Below are 9,424 nucleotides of genomic sequence, written 5' to 3'. Positions count from 1 at the left end.
AGGAGAATAAGAAACAGACAGAGATTCAGGTCCACAAATAATCAAGATGAATGTCTTTCCACCCATTCAGCCCTGCCCCTCCATCTTTCTCCTCTTTCCCTCTGTTGTCCTTCAAAGCTCTCTCAGTTCCTGATTTCTGTGAAGTTTCTTGGGAATTTATATCATGACTCCAGTTCCAAAGGACTCTTGGGCCCCAACAAATAAATAGGTCTGACCTTTAAATTATGAACTTTGAGCTTTGCTAAGGAAGAAGATGCACCTAGGCAGTGATACCCATGATTGTCTCCGGTAAAGGAATCCCTGTTGGTTGGTTGTTGTCCTTCATTCTCTAAGAGGACCAAATGACATCACTATGATAAAGTCAAGTTTCAGTGTATCTGACTATAGGTGATCAGACCAATATGAGTTCAGAATGCTCCACCACAGATCAGGCACAAATAGTCTGTGTGAACATACTCTAAATTTCCATATCCTGCATTTCCTTTGAGTTGTTTCAATTCTGCTTTGCTCATAGAGCACAGCACTTTCTCTGATGTGGGCACACCATGCTGAGCGGTCCTGTGCCAGTGTCTCCCACATTGAACACTCAATTCCAAAGTTCTTGAGAGAGACCTTGAGTCTTTGTATTGCTTTGCCCTGTGTGAGTTCTCTATAAAATAGTCTTTTTGGCCAGCGTACATTTTGCATTTGAACAACGTGGCCAGCCCATTTGAGTTGTGGTCTCTGAAGCTGAATCACTGTATTCAACATTTAAAAGTCCTCTTTCTCCTTAGCTGAATGCTGCAGAGGACCAGTGTTGAGGAAAGAATAAGGAAAAAGCTTTGATTTCATTACAAGAAAGTACTTCCTACCAATGAGAGCGATCCCATGAATGAATAAGCTGCTTCAAAAGGTAGCAAGCTCCCTATCACCAGAAATATTCAAGGAGAGACTAAACATGTACCTCTGTCAGAGATGCTATCAACAAGTAGGAAACAGGACCAACAAAAATTCAAATTCTTTCATTTTATTCAAATTTATTCAAATAGTTTTAGATGGACCTCACTATATAGTCATCCAGCTCACATCTCATCGTTTCAGCACTGAATCACAGAATTTGGGAGTTGGGAGAGATCCCAGCATATATCTAATCCAGCCTACACCCATAAGGAATTCCTACTATAATATACCAGAAAAATGGTTATCCAGCTTTTGGTAGCCAACCAGCAGAGCCTTCGACCTCTACTGAAAGACCTCCAAAGAAGAAAAACATTCCACCTCTTAAGTCAATCTACTTTTGGACATAAATAACCATAAGTAAACATAAAAAAGGTTTTTCCCAACATCAAGCCTCAATTTACCTCTTTTTATCTTCTACCCATTGTTCCTGGCTCTTGATGACATTTTTAGAGGCCATCAATGTTTCTGCCACATGATAGTCTTTCAAATATTTGAAGGCAATCAGTATCACTATGTCCTCCATATGTCATCTCATCTTCAAGTCAAACATCTTTGTTTCCTTCTACCTGTCAGTGAATGAGAAAATTAGCATTTTTATAAAGGGCTTACTATGTTCCAGGAAGTGTGCTAAGTTCTAGGCATACAAAGCAAGACAAAAAGAAAAACTAAACAGCCCCTGCTCTCGAAGAATTCACAGTCTAATGGAAGAGGCAAAGTGCAAACAACTATGTTCAAATGAGTTTTAGACAGGCTAAATTGAGGGTATTCTCAGAGGGAAGGCATTAAATTGAGGACTGGGAAAGGTTTCTTGCAGAAAGTAGCATATTAGCTGAGACATGAAGGAAGCTGCGGAAGCTAGGAGGTGGAAATGAAAAAGAAGAGACATTAAAGCATGAGGGACAGTCAGTGAAAATGTCCAGAGTCAGGAGGTGACGTGCCATGTGGAGCACCCAAATAACAGATTCAAGGGTTTTCACCATCCTAGTCACTTCCCTCTAGATATTCTCCAGATTATCAAAGACCTAAAACAGTTTCACCTACAACTGAACACAATGCTCTCAATGAAGTCTAATGAGAGTAGAGTAGGACCATTGCCTCCTTATTCCTGAAAGTGAGGCCTCCCTTAATGAGACCCAAAATTGCATTGACTATTCTGACTGCCAAATCATACAGCTGATTCCATTCAAGCTTGAGGTCCATTAAAACCCCCAGATCTTTTTCAGACAAACTGGTGTTTAACATACTCAGTAAATTGATTTTTATTATCCAAATAAAAGACTTTACAGTGATTCCTATTGAATTATTTCTTATTAGATTCATTCCAATGATATAGCCTGGCAAGATCTTTTCAGAGCTTGACTCCCATGGAGGGTGTTATCCCTCCCACATTTGGCTCCTAAGCAAATTGGATGAACTTAACCTATTCTTTTATCCAAATCACTGATAAAAATGTTAACTAGCATAGGCCCAAGCACCAGATGCAGCCTGTTCCACACCATGCCTTTTCTACACAGACTACCATTTTCCAACTCCCCTCTTTTTATACCTTGGATTCTGCCTTGGTTTCCTTTAGCTCTGAGAGATGTGTTCTTGTCTGGTCCATTGCCCTTCCCACTCCATATCTTTCCCACTCAGACCATCAACTCTACCTCCTTCCCTCCTTCCAGTTCCTTTTTCTGTGTAGTCTTCCCTATGCTTGTTTGTATTTGTATCTCTATCACTTAATACCTACCACAAATTAAATGATTAATAAATGTTTTGACTGTCAGTCTACGTGTCAATCCACTCTTCTACCCATGGACTCATCCATCCATCCATCCATCCATCCATTCCTCTATCCATCTTCTGAGAAATTGACCAATTCCACCATTTTCCTTTTAAATGCCTTAACAATCTGATTCGAGCCCACCTTTCCAGGCTTATTACATATTGCTTTTCTTCATTTGCTCAGCATTCCAACCACAATGGCCTGGTTGTTATACCTTGCTCCATCGCTCAAGCATTTACAAGGCTGTCTCCCATGCTTAGAAGAATTCCCCTCTTCCCCTCTGCCTCTTCGAATCCCTGGCTTTCTTCAAAGCTCATCTCAAGTGCTGTCTCCCAAAGAAGCCTCTCTTATCTCTCCCAGTGGCTTGTGCCCTCCCCAGGGAAATTTACTTCACGTATATTTTGTACTTGAAAGGCAAGTTGGTATAGTGAGTGGTGTAGTGGATTTGGAATCAGGAAGATCTAGATTTAAAGCCTCCCTCTAACACTAGCTATGTGACACTGAGTAATTCACTATTCTTCCATCAGTTTCCTTGACTTCTTCACTTTCAAAGGTTTATCTGTAACATGAGCATCATAATATTTGCTGTATCTACCCTACAGGTGAGGATCAAAGGAGATAATGTGTGTATAGCACTTTGCAAATCTCAAAGTGCTTTTAAAATGTTAGCAATGTTTTGTTGTTGTTCACTTATTTTCTGTTGTGTCTGATTCTTTGTGACCCCATTTGATGTCTTCTTGGGAAAGATACTGGCATGGTTTGCCATTTCCTCCTCCAGCCCATTTTACAGATGAGGAAACTGATGCAAACAGGGTTAAGTGACTTGCCCAGAGTCAGACAGCTGATAAATGTCAGAGGCCAGATGTGAACTCAGGAAGATGAGACTTCCTGACTCCAGACCCAGTACATTATCGTTATACCACCCAGCTGTCCATAGCAATTTTTATCACTATTTAATATTTTTCTTTATGTATACATCCTTGAGGACAGGACTGTTTTGTGTCTGACTTCAAATTCCTAGGACCTACCATAATTCCTAGCACAATAAGGACTTAATTAATTACTTTTGAATATAATTGAATGAATACCATGCTGAAATTCAGGGATACTATGTTCATAGTGTATCTCTGATTCATCATCTAGTAACCCTGTCAAAAGTCAATGATTAAGATGAAGAAACTGAGGCCTAGAGAAGGGCAGGGTCTTGCCCAGGATCCCACAATGACTTGGTGGCTAAGGCCAGAGCTCAGACTCAAGCTGGTGTCTCCTGGCTCCCAGCCCAGACTTCTTTCTATTCAGTCATGCTGACCTCTCTCAACCTCAAGAGAGCCTGGGAATTCCAGGCTCCTCTCTGGCTGCTGAATGTGTGCCCACCCTTCTCTTCCCTCATCTCCCTGACCTCAGGGAACACTCTGAGTGGCTTATTAGAAATTAATATTTAATTCCCTTCTGTGGATTTAATTTAATTATTCAATTTATTATTGCAAGTGGACAGCACTTGAAAGCCAAATTGCCTGCCAGAAATAGAAAAGGGTGGGTGGGAAAGAATGGGAGAGTCAGGAAGACAACAGCTTTGGCCTGACTTCCAACTTCTTTCTGCAGACCCATCCCCTAGAGGATCCCACCACTTGGATCCCTTACCCAGAATCATCTTCTCCCAATTTATTCTTCCCCTTGGATATATCCAGTGTCTCTTCCTGCGATGATGTCCCCACTATTCTCAGTCCCTGCCATTAGCAGTAATGATATTTTGTCTTTCCATAACACTGTCTTCCTGGATGGCACCACCACCTTCCCACTCGGCCATGGAACCTAAAAACCATGGTTATTCCTCATTCTCCTCTCTCCCTGATATTCAGTCTATTACCATGCACTATTGATCGATCTATTATGCACTGTCCCCCACCTCTGTTCCAGGACATCTGCCTAATCACTGCTATCTCTCTATACATTTATCAGGGAAAGATCTTGTTTGTAAATAGTTTTTTCATGCTTTCTCTCCCATTGGAACACAAGCTCTTTGAGGTTAGGGACTGTGTTTTTGCCTTACTTTGTATGTCCAGCACTTAGCACGGTGACCAGAACACAGTAAATACTTAGTAAAGGCTTTCGGACTGATTGACTGACTGACTGACTTTTCACTTGGGTTATAATACGTTGTTGTTCAATCATTTTTCAGTCAAGTTCAACTCTTCACGACCCCATTCGGGGTTTCTTGGCAGATATTAGAGCTCTTTGCCACTCCCTTCTCCAGATCATTTTATAGATGAGGAAACTGAGGCACATAGGGTTAAGTAATTTCCCCAGGGTCACATAGCTAGTAAGTGTCTGAGGTTGGATCTGAACTCAGGAGAACATGAATCTTCCTGACCCCAGGCCTGGCACTCTATCCACTGTGAGCCCTAGCTGCCCACCTAGTTGGATTATTATGATGGTCTCCTAATAGGCCTCCCAGCTCCATTCTCTCATCCTCCAATTCATACTGCACGGAACTGCAATACCAGTAATTTTTCTAACTCCTAGCTCTCCTCCATCTCTCTCTCTTATTCCAATACTGATTGAGTATCTACTGTATAAAGAACATTTTAAGTTAAAACATTGAAAAAGAAAGCTTCGATGATATGGTCTTTGCGAGGTGGGTTGGGAGTCAGGAAGACCTGAGTTCAAATTCAGCCTCAAAAATTTAGTAGCTATGTGACCCTACACAAGTTCACTTAATTTTGTCTGCCTCTATTTCCTCAACTATAAAATGGGGCCCATAATAGTATTTGTCTCCTCCTAGGGTTGTTGTGGAGATCAAATGGGGCAGCACCACCTTGCTTCCCCTGGGGTCTTCACAGGTTCAAGAATCTAATCGCCTCATTTTAGAGATGATAAAATTAAAGCTTGAGATCGCACACATAGTTGTCAGGCAGTAAGTTGATAAACATTTATAAAGGCCCTACAATGTGCCAAGCCAAGCGCTAAGCACTAGGAATACAAGCAGAAGCAAAAGGCAGTCCCTGCCCTCAAGAAGCTCACAATCTAACAAAGCAGACAATAGGCAAAAAAGAAAATGCACATACAAACTACATACAGGATAAATAAGAAGTAATAGAGAGAAGGTACTGAAATTAAGAGGAGTTGGGAGAGGCTGCCTGGAGAAGATGAGATTTTAAATAGGACTAGAGGAATATAGGGAAGCTTGGGGGGATGGAGAGCACTCCAGGCAATGGGAACAGGCAGAGAAAATATCTGGACCAAGGGATGGAGTTGGCAGAAGCAGCAGGAGTCCGGTGTTACTTGATTGGAAAGTAGGTGGCAAGTGTAAGAAGACTGGAAGGGTGAGAGGGGCCTGGCTTATGCAGGGTTCTGAACACAAATGGAGGATTTTGTATTTGTTCCTGGAAGCCACTGGAATTTATTGAGTAGGAGGAGGGAGGTGACATTCTTTAGGGAAATTACGTTGGTTACTGAATGGAGGATAGATTAGAGTAAAGAGAGACCTGAGGCAGAGAGACCCACTAGCAAATATTGCAACAGTCCGGGGATGAGGGGATGAAGGCCTGCTGCAGGGTGTGAGCAGTGTCAGAAAACCAAAGGACTTTGAGAGATGTTGTAGAGGTGAAGTTAACAGGCATACTCAACAGATAGGGTGGGGTGTGAAAGACATGGAGAAGTTGAGGATGACAAGATTCCTAAGTTGCAAGCTTGAGGGACTGGGAGAATAGTGTTGCCCAATATAGTAATACGGGGCATCGAGGTGACACAGTGGAGTTTGGAAGACTTGAGTTCAAATATACCCTCAGACACTTACTAGCAGGGTGACCCTGAGCAAGTCACTTAACCCTGTTTGCCTCTGTTTCCTCATCTGCAAAATGAGCTGGAGAAGGAAATGGCAAATGACTCTAGTAACTTTGCCAAGAAAACCCCAAATGGAGTCACAAAGAGTTGGACACAACTGAAATGATTCAACATCACACAGTACTAGGGAAAGTAGGGGATGAGGAGAGGGTTTAGAGGAAAAAACTAAGAGATCTGTTTTGGATATATTGAGTTTACTGGACATCTAGTTTAAGATGACTGAAAGCCAGTTAGAGATAAGAGTATGGAGGTCACAGAGAGTTTGGGGGCAGGAAAGGCAGATTTGAAAATCTACAGATGGTAATTTCATCCATAGGAACTGATGAGATCACAAATTGAAGTAATATAGAGAGAGGAAAGAAAAACCCAGGACAGAATCCTGAAAGACACTACACCTGGAGGGTATGATCTGGATAAGAAGCCAGCAAAGAAGACAGAGAAGCAGTCAGATAGACGGGAAAAGAATCAGGAGAAAGTAGTATCTCAAAAACCTAGAGAGAAGGGAATATCAAGGACAGAGAGGGTGACCAGTGGTTTCAAAGGCAGCAGAGAGATCAAGAGGTCAAGTAAATGACAATCAGAATTCAGGTCTAGGTCTGAGCCCCAATTCAGTGATCTTTCCACTACACCATGTGTATTACATTTTTAAAAAATCATTAGAGTGATACAAAACAAAGTGCTATGTGATAGATTGGATCCAGGCCACTGACCTTGGAATTTCAAGGGGTTTGGCAGGAGAGAGGGTAGTCCTGGCATAGAACATGTGAGCAAAGGCATAGAGAGAGTGGAGCACAGGACATTTTCATACATGTTTGTCTGGTGTGTACTAGGGTAGGTGGATACAAGATCCAGAGAGAAGAAAAACCATAGCAAGTGGGAAACCACATAGATGAGTATTCTAGACAAAAATAGTGACACTAACAAGAAAAGCAGATTTAATGGAAAGGAAGAAAATAAGCATTTATTAAATGCCTATTGTGTGCCAAGCACTGCGTTAGCCCTCTCCAAATATCATCTCATTGAATCCTCACATCAGCTTGGGAGGTGGGTGCTACTATTAACTCCCTTTTATAATGGAAAAAAAACTGAGGTCAAGTGACTTTCCCAGGATCACACAGCTTGTAAGTATCTCAGGTCACATTTGAACTTGGATCTTTCTTATTCAGACTCAGTGCTCTTAGCCCACTGCCTGGCACATAGTAAGCTCTATATAAATTCTATGTTCCACTGCATCATGTAGCAGGGGAAAAGATGATGAATTCAGTTCAGGACATTTTAACTTTGACATTCCCAAAGGACATGAGTGGAGTAGACCTGATGATTTGGGTAAGAAAGGGAGGTCAAGATAAGAGACAATGATTTGGGGGGCATTTGCTTAGAAGCTATGGTCATTTGAGGTCACTGAAACTATGGTAATGAATGATCCTGCCAAAGGGATGAGTGTAGACAAAAGAAGAGATAAAGAAGGCATGTACATTAGTGGATCTGGAAGAAGACAAGAGGAGGACCAACTAAAGACATAGGAGGAGATGCAGGACAGTCTTAAAAGCCAAGAGAGAAAAACATAGTAAAGCTTATCCAGTTGGCACTCCTTGCAACTAGAAATTCTTTGTATTTCTATTCATGGCATCTTACGTAGTGCCTGCTACATGGTAACTGTTTAATAAATGCTTATTGATTAATAAATAATAATAATTAAAATTATTAAGTAAATTGATTGATTGGAGGGAATGGTCAGCAGCAGCAGAAGTTTTGAATAGACCATGGAGCATAAAGACTCAAAAAGTGCTATTATATTGAGATGGTAGGAAGAAATCAGTGACTTTAAAGAGAGTAGCCTCACTGAATCAACTTTGCCTACAATTTCAAGTTCAAATTTCTTTGCCTGCTTGTGAAGGCCCTTGAGGATTTTTCCCCAGACTACCTTATAACTGTGATCTCCTACTGGTTTCTAACTGGTACCTTCTATTCCAGCAAAACGGGTCCTTCTTCACATCTTTTGTCTCCTACCCTGCACCAAGATCTGCTGTCTCTCACTTCCTGAGGTCAAAAACCATATCTCTCCCTATCTTCTTAGAAGTCAAGAGTTATATTTCTCTCCCCCACCTTTCCTCAGACTAGGAACTCCCTGGTGGCTAATTATCTGGTTCCAATCCCCTCATTTGACAGGTAAGGGAGTTGAGGCCCAGCTCTGGGCCTCAGCCTTCTTCTCTGTAAGATGAATGGATGACTCAATCAATAAGTATTTATTAAGTGCTTATTATGTGTTTGGGCCCTCTCCTAGGTACCAGGGATACAAGTGCTAAGAATGAAACTGATTATCTGCAAGAAGCTTGCATTCTGATGAGAGAGACAACCAGGGCCCATAAAAAACATACAGTATAAATAGGAAGGGAGTAAATAAAGATATATACAAGGTAGTTAGATACAGGGTGCTATAAGAGGACAAGAAGTTGCATTTTGGGAGGATCAGGAAAGGCTTTTTGAAACTGCATCTTGAAGGAAGAAAGGCACTCTGTGAGGCAAAGGAGCAGAGGTTGAATGAGGCTCTATACATAGTCTATATAATAGGAATTCCCAATCAATGTATGCACACCCCCAAGGACCATGAGAACCTTATCAATGGTGTGCATGAATATTTGACCAATAATTGCATCCTACTATGGAAATTAATTCTCTTCCTATGCATGGTAGACTCTGGGATTCATATCCTTTCATGAATAGAATGTGTAGGAAGATTAATTGGGATGTGGACCAAAAATGGCTGGGCATCCCTGGTCTATAAGCTCTAATATTCCATATTGTAACATTTAATGTTCAGGGATTCCTTCCAGCTCTAAAATTCTACATTCCATCTTTTAAGCCTTAGAATAA

The 9,424-nt window shown here is 41.4% G+C and overlaps 1 long non-coding RNA gene across 1 annotated transcript in view; it reads right to left on the bottom strand.

Moving 5' to 3' along the window:
* Positions 1-423: 423 nt before the first annotated feature.
* The window catches only part of LOC140500391 (uncharacterized), a 90,543-nt gene continuing 81,542 nt past the window's right edge, over positions 424-9,424 (bottom strand). Inside the window, exon 3 of the long non-coding RNA XR_011965716.1 lies at positions 424-1,505. This is a non-coding gene — a long non-coding RNA (uncharacterized lncRNA). The remainder of the gene's footprint in view (positions 1,506-9,424) is intronic.

Source organism: Notamacropus eugenii, chromosome 4, assembly GCF_028372415.1.
Source record: "Notamacropus eugenii isolate mMacEug1 chromosome 4, mMacEug1.pri_v2, whole genome shotgun sequence".
NCBI lineage: Eukaryota > Metazoa > Chordata > Mammalia > Diprotodontia > Macropodidae > Notamacropus > Notamacropus eugenii.
The sequence above is the reverse complement of the archived record's forward strand: the minus strand, read 5'-3'. Positions and strand labels throughout refer to the sequence as shown.